The 13,148-nt window shown below is 46.9% G+C and overlaps 1 protein-coding gene across 5 annotated transcripts in view; it reads left to right on the plus strand.

Moving 5' to 3' along the window:
* HABP2 (hyaluronan binding protein 2) overlaps positions 1-13,148 on the plus strand; it is a 211,766-nt gene that overhangs the window by 36,995 nt on the left and 161,623 nt on the right. For all 5 annotated transcript variants that reach the window (XM_068257889.1, XM_068257891.1, XM_068257893.1 and 2 more), the window contains exon 2: positions 11,728-11,837. The gene's annotated coding sequence lies outside the window, so the exon portion shown is untranslated. The remainder of the gene's footprint in view (positions 1-11,727; positions 11,838-13,148) is intronic.

Genomic DNA, 13,148 nt, shown 5'->3' on the forward strand with positions numbered 1-13,148 from the left:
GGGCTGCGCCGCGCTGAAAAAATGGGCGTGGCCATGACATTGTATGGGCGGAGCTAACGTAATGATGTAACAGCGAGGCATAAGAAAGCAGTGTTTACGCCATGATGTGGACAAACGAGACTTTGTATCATGGGTGTGCAGAAACTGTGTGATGCTAATAGTATACCGTAACCACAAAGCAGCAAACATAGCCATCTATGACCATTAAATAATAAATGCAGTAACAGTTACCCCGGACACCAGAAAATAAACGCAATAGGCAACATGTCAGTATAAAATAAATGCAATGCGGGCAAACATGTCAGTACAAAATAAACGCAATGCGGGCAAACATTTCACCAGAAAATAAACACAATGCAGGCAAACCTTTCACCAGAAAATAAACGCAATGCGGGCAAACATGTCAGTACAAAATAAACGCAATGCGGGCAACATGTTAGTACAAAATAAACGCAATGCGGGCAAACATTTCACCAGACAATAAACGCAATGCGGGCAAACATGTCAGTACAAAATAAACGCAATGCAGGCAAACATGTCAGTACAAAATAAACGCACTGCGGGCAAACATTTCACCAGAAAAGAAACGCACTGCGGGCAAACATTTCACCAGAAAAGAAACGCACTGCGGCCAAACATTTCACCAGAAAAGAAACGCACTGCGGGCAAACATTTCACCAGAAAAGAAACGCACTGCGGCCAAACATTTCACCAGAAAAGAAACGCAATGCGGGCAAACATTTCGCCAGAAAAGAAACGCACTGCGGGCAAACATTTCGCCAGAAAAGAAACGCAATGCGGGCAAACATTTCGCCAGAAAAGAAACGCACTGCGGGCAAACATTTCACCAGAAAAGAAACGCACTGCGGCCAAACATTTCACCAGAAAAGAAATGCAATGCGGCAAACATTTCGCCAGAAAAGAAACGCACTGCGGGCAAACATTTCGCCAGAAAAGAAACGCACTGCAGGCAAACATTTCGCCAGAAAAGAAACAATGCGGGCAAACAATAACATTTCACTAGAAAAGAAACAATGCGGGCAAACATTTCACCAGAAAAGAAACAATGCGGGCAAACATTTCACCAGAAAAGAAACAATGCGGGCAAACATTTCACCGGAAAAGAAACAATGCGGGCAAACATTTCACCTGTAAAAGAAACAATGCGGGCAAACATTTCACCGGAAAAGAAACAATGCGGGCAAACATTTCACCTGGAAAAGAAATGCAATGCGGGCAAACATTTCGCTAGAAAAGAAACAATGCGGGCAAACATTTCACCTGGAAAAGAAACAATGCGGGCAAACATTTCACCTGGAAAAGAAACAATGCGGGCAAACATTTCACCTGGAAAAGAAACAATGCGGGCAAACATTTCACCAGAAAAGAAACAATGCGGGCAAACATTTCACCTGGAAAAGAAACAATGCGGGCAAACATTTCACCTGGAAAAGAAACAATGCGGGCAAACATTTCACCTGGAAAAGAAACAATGCGGGCAAACATTTCACCAGAAAAGAAACAATGCGGGCAAACATTTCACCTGGAAAAGAAAGCATTTACTCACCTGGCAGAAGTGTCCGGCCTCTGGCGCGCTGCTCCGTCCCGGGACCGTCTTGTTCCTCCTGCTCTGGTCTCCCGCGCTGACAGGGCTACGGCAAGATGGCGCCCGAAGCCCTGTATACACAAATAGGTCTCCAGTACAGGGCTTCGGCAGCCATCTTGCCGTAGCCCTGCTCGCCTGCCGGTGTCGGAAACAGACACCGGAAGAGGAGGCTGGAGCGGGGCTGCGGGCAATGAACTGGCACGGCGTCTATAGACGCCGCTGCCAGTTCATTGAGGAGAGAGTGACCAGAGTCCCGAGGCCGGGACGTCCCGCTGCTGAAAGCGGGACGTTTCCCGGGACCTCATGCTGCCTGGGACAGCGGACCCCGAATCCGGGACGTGTCCCGGGCAATCCGGGACGTCTGGTCACTCTAGTTAAAGTCGCACGCTATAAAAAATTATAACGCAGACTAACGCACAGCAATACAAAGTCTGTGCGACATTCACAGTGCACATGTTGCGTTGTGTGTAATGTGTAGCAATATTTAGAAAGTGCTGCGTGCTGTGCCTTTAGCAATACATTTGCTGCGTTATGTGTGTTGCACATGCTCAGTAATGTTTGTTTTTGTTTTTTTTAATGTAATGCATGCGCCGTTTTCTTTCTATCAGTATGCGACGAAAACGGCGCACCAAGAGACATAACGCAGTGCAAAAATAACGTCCAATTTTATAACCTACATGTGCTGTGTTAGGGGCACGTTGTGGGACTTTAACGTCGCATCAAACGCAACGTCCCACTGTGAAAGGGCCTATGAGTAGTAAAACAAAAAAAAAGTATTTGGTTTGAGGAATGCCCTATAAACTATATGAAAGGAACACAATTATGCAATGAGTAAAAGTTTATCTCTTGTATCTCTATAGTCCACTTTAAGGGGATACAGGGAAAGCTTGGATTAAGTTTGTGAGTTAGGGTTAGCTGGGTAGTAGATTGGGTTTAAAGTGATAGGTCAGATTAGTCCGAGGGAATAAGTTACAGGGTTTTGGTTTATTACAAAGGTTTTGCATATGCTTAAATTAGAATGATGGTTAGATTAAAAGATAAGGTGCCAATACACACATCAATTTTCCCATGCAATTCCCTGCAGATTCAGTCACTCTGATAAACACAATTGCACGTGTAGAAATGAACTGTGAACAGAACTGGTAACTAGGAGGTGAGAAGAGAGAAACTTGGTAAAATTATGGGAACTCTTGATGTTCCCAGACTGCGTTAATCTTTGTTTGTTGTGGTAAAAAAAAAAAGTCGTTGTAAGATGAAATGTAATCAGAATTGTTTTTTTTTTCCGGTTCAAATACAGTATTTACTTTATGCAAAGGTGGAGGAAACAGAGGTGGGAAATAGATAGATGTTCATTCATGTGTTACGTAGATATTTTAGTCTTTGCTTATGGGAATAAAAAGATAAGTTTAGGCTTGCTGTTGAAGCTTAAAGGGAAGGTCCAAGCAAAAAAAAAAAAAAATGAGTTTCACTTACCTGGGGCTTCTACCAGCCCCATGCAGCCATCCTGTGCCCTCGTAGTAACTCACTGCTGCTCCAGTCCCCCGCTGGGAGCTTTCTGACCTCGGAGGTCAGGGCCGAATTGCGTACATTTTTACACATTCCCGCTAGTGCAGGAACATTAACGCATACATTTTTACGCGTTAGTGGTGCAACACGTAAATTTTTGTTCCTGCACTAGCTGGAATGCGTAAAAATGTATGCAATGTGGCCCTGACCTCCGAGGTCAGAAAGCTGCCAGCGGGGGACTGGAGCAGCAGTGAGTGACTACGAGGGCACAGGATGGCTACATGGGGCTGGTAGAAGCCCCAGGTAAGTAAAACTCATTTTTTTTTTTTTGCTTGAACCTTCCCTTTAAAATGAAGGATAGCTAGGTTTAGAGGTTAGCATGAAGTTAAGGTCATAGGTTAAGCTGCAGGTTAGGCTCGTAGTTTCAAAGTTAAAGGATCACTATTTGGTAAAAAAGTAGACAGTTAAAATCTGACAGAACCGACAGGTTGGGGGCCAGCCCATCTCCTCATGGGGGATTCACATGGTTTTCTTTGTTTTCAACTGCATTTCTTGAAAAGCAGTTTAACTGCCACAATGGTAAGATACAAGCCAGTCTCTGTACTCACTTGCACACTATTTTGTCAGTTAGACTTTGCAACTGCTGTTCAGGAAAATCTGTTGAAAACAAAGAACAAAGCGTGTCCCCCATGAGGAGATGGATTGGCCCAAAACCTGTCGGTTCAGTCAGATTTTAACTGCCTACTTTTTTTCCGCTATAGTGGTCCTTTAAGTTGTAGCCTAGGCTTGGATCTATGGGACAAACTGAGGCTCATTGTTCATTTGAAGATTAGGATAAAGGTGTAAGCTGAGCTGAAGAACACAACTGAGGTTGAAGATTGAGTTGGAAAATAAGGGTTACAGTTGAGGAATTTGATCTGATGGTTACCCCGATACCAGTCCAGGTGGTTAAGCTGAGGTTAATGGATAGAAGGTGAGAAAAAGAGTTTACAGCTTAGGTTTACCGTCTAGGGTTAAGGGTGAAGTTCAAATTGGTTAGATCTGAGGTGTTAGGACTTAAACTTGTAGTTTACAGGAGATAGTTGCATGTTGAGCGGTTGGTTGAATTTGGAGGTTACAAGACGAGGTAAATCTGAGGGCCTGACTTAAATGTTTGTGGGTTAAATTTGAGATTGAGGGTTACATTTGAGCAGGGGCGTAACTACAAATCATGCGCCCCCCCCCCCCTTTGAGCCCCTCCAATGTTCACACTGTCTCCCTTACCTACACCTGGTGACCTTCACAGCCTGGGGGCCATCTTGCCATGGTCATAAAACATATGTGGACATCGGATTCTTCACACCTCTGTATGGCCACAAAAACATCTGATCTGAAGGCGTTTTCCCTTTATCGGAAGGAGTGAAATAATAATTACATAGTTACATAGTTATTTGAATTGAAAAAAAGACATATGTCCATTGAGTTCAACCAGAAGATCAAGTACAACACCAGCCTGCTCCCTCACATATCTCTGTTGGGATAGCAAGAGATAGCTGGAGTTTATATTGAGGATCAGAGTTTACAAGCTAGGTTAGAAGCTGAGGTGTAACAGGTTAGGTTATGGTTTAGTGTTACATTTGAGGAATATGAGTTTAGTCAGAGCCGGGGGTTGACGGGTATGTGGGGTTTGAAGGTTATAAGCTGTGGTAGGTGGGTTAGAGCTTATTGATAGGTGGGGTTTGAAGGTTATAAGCTGTGGTAGGTGGGTTAGAGCTTATAGGTAGGTGGGGTTTTAAGGTTATAAGCTGTGGTAGGTGGATTAGAGCTTACAGGTAGGTGGGGTTTGAAGGTTGTAAGCTGTGGTAGGTGGGTTAGAGCTTACAGGTAGGTGGGGTTTGAAGGTTATACGCTGTGGTAGGTGGGTTAGAGCTTACAGTAAGGTGGGGTTTGAAGGTTATATGTTTTGGTAGGTGGGTTAGAGCTTACAGGTAGGTGGGGTTTGAAGGTTGTAAGCTGTGGTAGGTGGGTTAGAGCTTACAGGTAGGTGGGGTTTGAAGGTTATAAGCTATGGTAGGTGGGTTAGAGCTTACAGGTAGGCGGGGTTTGAAGGTTATAAGGGTTGGTAGGTGGGTTAGAGCTTACAGGTAGGTGAGGTTTGAAGGTTGTAAGCTGTGGTAGGTGGGTTAGAGCTTACAGGTAGGTGGGGTTTGAAGGTTATAAGCTGTGGTAGATGGGTTAGAGCTTACAGGTAGGTGGGGTTTGAAGGGTATAAGTTTTGGTAGATGGGTTAGAGTTTACAGGTAGGTGGAGTTTAAGGATTATAAGCTGTGGTAGGTGGGTTAGATCTTACATTGAAAGTTAGGGTTTAGTTGGAGACAGAGTGGTAAAGGGTTGGTTTGGGGTGTATTTATATAACAATAGCATTTCATGTGTTATTATTATCATCACCAGCTCATGTTTTGAATCTGTCATCCTCCTGCTTCTGGGTACATAAATAAGACCTGTTGTTCTGTATGAACATAGCCCCAGGTTTGTGTATGCTACTAGCATGATGGAGTAATTATGCACTTGTGTTGGCTGCGTGTTGCACGGTCTCCTCAGCAGCATGTCCTCCCGGGGAATAGTGAGGAGAGCAGCGTGCCCCCAATGTGTCTCTGTGTGAGTGACATGTGTCCTTGAAGTCTCTGCGGAGCGGCAGGATGCCAGGAGTCCCTGATGTCTGTTGGAGGACGCTGCAGTCGGCACGTGTCCTGATTTCCTATGGCGGATCGCTTTCAGATGTGGCGCTTGTATCCGCGTGTTGCTGCATTGCAAATGGCTTTCTTTTTTTTTTCCTCCTCGGTTAATATTCAGTGCCTAGAAAGGAGGTATATTGCTCAGGATCATCTTTTATAATTCCCTTTTATGTTGTTCCCTAAACAAGGGAAACAAATAGAAGAAATGAAATCAAAGCCTTGTCTTTCCATATTTATGATCGCTCCATTGGAAAGGGTTTGATTTAACAGCTGCAAACTAATGCAGAGAACACACCTCCCAATCTAAATGAGGGTACGGCGTGTGCACAACATGAACAGGCTGTCCAAACATCTCCTCGTCCTGTTCTACTCCCAGCAACGAGCGTCTGCTATTAGGAGTTGTTCCTTAGGATGTCATCCGGGGGGATTCGCTGTTTGTCTACAACTTCAATGGGAGGCTGTGCATTCCTAATGATGGTGCAGCATCCGCTCATAACTATGTAAAAATAATATATCCAAACAGGTTACTTACTCTGCCCTCTCTCCTAGCTTGTGTTCGCTTAGCTTACACTGTATTATGCTGCTTATAATGTATTGTACAGGGCTACGTGTGTTGTATCTCACTCACTCTCTCCAATCTGTATTCAGAAGCAGATAAAAATAGCGCAAGACGAGCGGCGATAAAAATGGTGCCGCCATAGGGGGCAATAATAAATGCTATGATTAGCAAGGAGATTAAATGATGGCGCCCGATAAATAGCGGGTAACCCCACTATGAAATGCGATTGCGATCGCCATTCCGATCGCGATCTCAATCATGTTTTAATTTCCACCATGCGATTGCGATTGCGTTTGAGCTACTATACTCATTATAGTACAGCTCAATCGCATACAAAACGCGGCAGGACGATAATTGCGCTTTGACCAAAATCGCATCGCAATCGGATCGCACTAATGGAAATTGCTGCTGCAGTTTCCATTAGTTTAATGTACCTTGCGATTTGTGATCAGAATCAAATCGCAAATCGCAGGCTAGTGGAAAAAGGCCCTAAAGGGATACATTACCTGGCCCGGGCGATTGCCTCTCCTCCACTTCCTAGTTAGTTTCCAGCTGTCCTGCAGCCAGCCAATCACCATGCGGCTTCAGTCCTCGCATGGTGATTGGCTGGCTGCAGGACTCCTGTAAACTAACTGGGAACTGGAGGAGGAGACGTGGTCGCTGGGACCAGGTAATGCATGCAGATGACTATAATGATGTCCTAAAATGTTAAATAACCTTTGTGACGGGACATTTCTAAAACGTTAAAAAACATTAGACGCAAGATGTCCTTATCGGCATCGCCCTGCGGCATTTTTTTGCAGCGCTATACAGGACCTGGCAGGTCCCGCTGATCATTCTGGCATCAGTAGTGTCTGAATCACACACCTGACGCAGGAGCGGTGGGAACAGCCATAGAGGTAGCGGCCGCCAGCTCAGAAGAATGCACAAGCGGCGGTCGCGGGAATGGAGGGGGGAGCAGTCTGGGGCAGCATACTACCTACACTGGGGCAGCTGTACTACCTACACTGGAGCAGCACACTACCTACACTGGGGCAGCATACTACCTACACTGGGGCAGCTGTACTACCTACACTGGAGCAGCATACTACCTACACTGGAGCAGCATACTACCTACGCTGGGGCAGCTGTACTACCTACACTGGAGCAGCACACTACCTACACTGGAGCAGCATACTACCTACGCTGGGGCAGCTGTACTACCTACACTGGAGCAGCACACTACCTACACTGGAGCAGCATACTACCTACACTGGGGCAGCATACTACCTACACTGGAGCAGCATACTACCTACGCTGGGGCAGCATACTACCTACACTGGAGCAGCATACTACCTACACTGGGGCAGCATACTACCTACACTGGAGCAGCATACTACCTACGCTGGGGCAGCTGTACTACCTACACTGGAGCAGCACACTACCTACACTGGGGCAGCATACAACCTACACTGGAGCAGCATACTACCTACGCTGGGGCAGCTGTACTACCTACACTGGAGCAGCACACTACCTACACTGGGGCAGCATACTACCTACACTGGGGCAGCTGTACTACCTACACTGGAGCAGCACACTACCAACACTGGGGCAGCTGTACTACCTACACTGGAGCAGCACACTACCTACACTGGGGCAGCATACTACCTACACTGGAGCAGCACACTACCTACACTGGGGCAGCATACTACCTACACTGGAGCAGCATACTACCTATGCTGGGGCAGCATACTACCTACACTGGGGCAGCATACTACCTACACTGGAGCAGCATACTACCTACGCTGGGGCAGCATACTACCTACACTGGAGCAGCATACTACCTACGCTGGGGCAGCTGTACTACCTACACTGGGGCAGCATACTACCTACACTGGGGCAGCTGTACTACCTACACTGGAGCAGCACACTACCTACGCTGGGGCAGCATACTACCTACACTGGAGCCGCATACTACCTACGCTGGGGCAGCATACTACCTACGCTGGGGCAGCATACTACCTACACTGGAGCAGCATACTACCTACGCTGGGGCAGCTGTACTACCTACACTGGAGCAGCAAACTACCTACGCTGGGGCAGCATACTACCTACGCTGGGGCAGCTGTACTACCTACACTGGGGCAGCTGTACTACCTACACTGGGGCAGCTGTACTACCTACACTGGGGCAGCTGTACTACCTACACTGGGGCAGCATACTACCTACGCTGGGGCAGCTGTACTACCTACACTGGGGCAGCATACTACCTACACTGGAGCAGCATACTACCTACGCTGGGGCTGCTGTACTACCTACACTGGGGCAGCTGTACTACCTACACTGGAGCAGCATACTACCAATGCAGGGCCAGCCTTAGGTTTCACAGCGCCCTGAGCGTAACCAGATTTTGGTGCCCCCCCTCCCCATTCATCCTCTTCGCGTGCATGCACACACACACACACGGGAGGGGGTGTCGGGGGATGTGCTGCCTAAATACACTAAATGGGGATCTGTGACTGCAAGACTAGTAGCCTAAGCTAAGCCTAGCCCCCCTTTAGTGTCTATAGGCTACTAGTATTGTATATGTAGGCAGATCCTCCTTTAGTGTATATATAGGCAGATCCCCCTTTAGTGTATATAGGCTTAGGCTACTAGTCCTGCAGTCACAGATCCCCATTTAGTGTATTAAGGCAGCAGACCCCCCCCCCCCATTAGTGTATCTAGCAGCATAAGCATATTCCCCCTTTAGCGTAGAGAGGTTGGGGATGCGGAGCCTTACTTTTTTGCTGGTCAGTCTTCTCTTCTTACTGTCTGCAGAGCAGTCTGCAGACTTGGTGCCAGTGTAGCTGCCAGGATTCTGGGAGCAGACACTGTCACAGGGCTGGTGGCACACGTACTGCGCGCTTCTCTGCAGCAGCCTGAGGCTCAGCGCGCCTCCGTCCATCCTGATTCCTGACATATTGCGGGGCCAGGCGGAGTCTCACACTCCAAGAGGCAGCGCCGCAGCCCGCAGCAGCAGTTTGCTGGTCTTTGCCCCCATCATCCCCCAGTGGCACCAGGGGGCGGAGTGAGACGCTGAGCGAGACGGAGCCTGCAGCAGCAGCCACATAACATATGTGGCCAGGCGGCAGGAGCGCCCCCTGGAAGCTGGCGCCCTGAGCGATCGCTCCAGTCGCTCAGGTCAAAGGCTGGCCCTGGCTGGGGCAGCATACTACCCTACGCTGGGGCAGCATACTACCCTACGCTGGGGCAGCATACTACCCTACGCTGGGGCAGCATACTACCCTACGCTGGGGCAGCATACTACCCTACGCTGGGGCAGCATACTATGTACACTGGGGCAGCTATACTACCTATGCTGGGGCAGCTGTACTACCCATACTAGGGCAGCTGTACTACCCACACTGGGGCAGCTGTACTACCTACACTGGGGCAGCTGTACTACCTACACTGGGGCAGCTGTACTACCTACACTGGGGCAGCTGTACTACCTACACTGGGGCAGCTGTACTACCTACACTGGGGCAGCTGTACTACCTACACTGGGGCAGCTGTACTACCTACACTGGGGCAGCTGTACTACCTACACTGGGGCAGCTGTACTACCTACACTGGGGCAGCTGTACTACCTACACTGGGGCAGCTGTACTACCTACACTGGGGCAGCTGTACTACCTACACTGGGGCAGCTGTACTACCCATACTAGGGCAGCTGTACTACCTACACTGGGGCAGCTGTACTACCTACACTGAGGCAGCTGTACTACCTACACTGGGGCAGCTGTACTACCTACACCGGGGCAGCATACTACCTACACTGCGGCAGCTGTACTACCTACACTGGGGCAGCTGTACTACCTACACTGGGGCAGCATACTACCATACCTCCCAACTTTTTAGATGAGAAAGAGGGACACTAAAGCCACGCCCCTGCCAAACCCCTGATCACACCCCCGCCACACCCCCAGTCATGCATACCATAAAGATTTCATCGGAAAAATATGTTTTATAATTCAAACCACACTGTTCCTTTCTATCCTGGTTCATTTTCCTTCATAGTAACATTTTAAAATTAGTATTATATCAATGTAAAGGATAAGAATAAAGTTTAGAGTCAATCAAACACATTTTGTTAGTAGAGAAATATATTTACAGAAAGAGGGACAAAGTCCTGAAAGAGGGACAAATGAGGGGGAAAGAGGGAGAGCGGGACAGGGCTCCCAAAGAGGGACAGCTGGGGGCTATGTACTACTACCTATGCTGGGGCAGCTCTACTACCTACACTGGGGCAGCTATACCACCTATGCTGGGGCAGCTGTGCTACCTACACTAAGACTACCTACACTGAGGCAGCTGTACTACCTACACTGGGGCAGCTGTACTACCTACACTGGGACTACCTACACTGGGGCAGCTATACCACCTATGCTGGGGCAGCTGTGCTACCTACACTAAGACTACCTACACTGGGGCAGCTGTACTACCTACACTGGGACTACCTACACTGGGGCAGCTCTACTACCTATCCTGGGATGGGACTACCTACTCAGGGGCAGCTGTGCTACCTACACTGGGGCAGCTGTACCACTTACACTGGGACTACCTACACTGGGACTACCTACACTGGGGCAGCTGTACTACCTATGCTGGGCAGCTGTACTACCTATGCTTGGGCAGCTATACTACCTATACTGGAGAAGCTAAACTACTTTTACTGGGAAACTATACTACCTATATTGAGGCAACTTTATTACCTATACACGCCCACTTTCCAGCGCATAGACACGCCCCCTGGTTATGGTTCACGCCGCCTGATTCAAGTTCACAGCTACCCCTAGAAAAGATCCAGTACCTGCATAGCACCCCCTGAAAAAAATTCCTAGAACTGACACTGATCACATGTCCAGTATTGGTGATATCTAAAACCACACAATAACTATGTATGTATTTGTACTTGTGCTGCTGGTTATCCTGAATGTAGTGAGTTTTGAACTTCTCATGTATCTATGCTCCACACTATTTTGTTTTGAGCTATGTACAGCCCTACAGAAGATGTGGGCGCTATATAAATAATTATAATAATCTTATTCTCTCCTTTTCCTTCTCTCTCTCTCTGTACCTCTCGCTGTGGAGAGGAAAAATGAATTTCAGCTGATTTACACTGAATAAAGTGCTCAACAAATAGTGAAAAAGTGGTGAAGCACCACTGACTTGCACAGAAGTGGCCAAAAAGGTACAGAAGAAGTCCAAATATGGGGAACAAGTGTTTGAGAATTCATAGACAGGTGTGTCTAATCATGAGAACAGATATGTAAGGTGGCGAATTGCAAGTTGTGCTTCTCTTTTACTCTCTTCTATAGAGTAGCCGCATGTGATCCTCAAAGCAACGCTCCAAAGATCTGAAAACAAAGATTGTTTGGTGTCAAGGTATGGGGAAGGCTACAGAAAAACTAACAAAGAGGTTTAAACGGTGAGTGCCATAATGGAAGGCCACAGGCACAGTTGCTGTTAAACTTAGGTCTGGCAGACCAAGAAAAAAACAACGTAGCAGGGTATGTGGAGGATTGTGAGAATGGTTATAGACAACCCACAGATCACCTCCAAATACATACAAGAACATCTTCTGCAATTGGTATATCTGTACATCATTCTACAATTCAGAACAATTTGCACAAAGAACATCTGTTACATCTGTTACGACAAGTTGATGAGAAAGAAGAGCTTTTTGCACTCACACCACAAAAAAATTTGTTTTTGATGTATGCAAAAGCTCATTTAGATATGACAGATTAATTTCTGGAACAAAATACTTAGGACTGATGAGACAAAAAAATAAGTAATTTGGTCATAACAAAATGTGCTTTGCATGGTGGAAGAACACCGTATTCCAAGAAAAAACTGCTACCTACTGTCAAATTTGGTGAAGGTTCCTTCATGCTGTGGGGCTGTGTGCATACTACAGGGACAAGGGCTCTTGTTAGTCGATGGTCTGATGAATTCAACCCACTATCAACAAATCCTGTAGGATAAGGTTCAATCTTAAGTTACACAGCACGTGGGTTACATATTCCAAAAAGACAATGGCCTAAATTCACTAAGCATTACTGTATTTGGTAATGCTGAAAACAGCTGATTTTACTGATCACCTTCCAAAATTCCAAATCACTAAACCTATTACCACACCGAAAATTATAAATACATCAAAGATTAACGCATTCGGTAAACCAAGCGCAAGAGTTTGGTATTTTTCTCCAGCTCTGACCAGCCGATAACTCACTTTCTCCATGCTCTCTCCATGCGATAATGTTGACAGACAGCCAATAGGGAGAGCCACACAGCCCTGCTTCTCATCCTGATTTGGTCCGACACCCTGGAAGGCGGAACTCTGGCAGAGCAGGGGAAGGAGACATTTTATGAGGCTTTTCTGCATCCCGTTAGATGTGAAAATCTGTATGTTCTTACACAGAACAACTCTCCCTGGTGACTGCAGCACATCTAAAGGGATGTCGGGGATGCACTGGACAGTAAACTCCAACTAACAACTTCCTGTCTGACTGCTGACCTGCTCCACAGCTGGTAATTGAGACTTACCGAGCAGGGTCAGTGAATTGAAGTAGGTTTGTTTGGTAAATTTCTGAACTTCTACCTCATGCAAAAAATCTTTAGTGAATTTGGAAATAAAAAGTCTTTGGTGAATTGATGCCATTGACTCAAAACTCAGGACGAAAACTACAAAGGCATTTATGCAGAAGGAGAAGCACAAACTTTTGGAATGGCCCAT

This window comes from Hyperolius riggenbachi, chromosome 10 (assembly GCF_040937935.1).
Source record: "Hyperolius riggenbachi isolate aHypRig1 chromosome 10, aHypRig1.pri, whole genome shotgun sequence".
NCBI classification, from domain to species: domain Eukaryota; kingdom Metazoa; phylum Chordata; class Amphibia; order Anura; family Hyperoliidae; genus Hyperolius; species Hyperolius riggenbachi.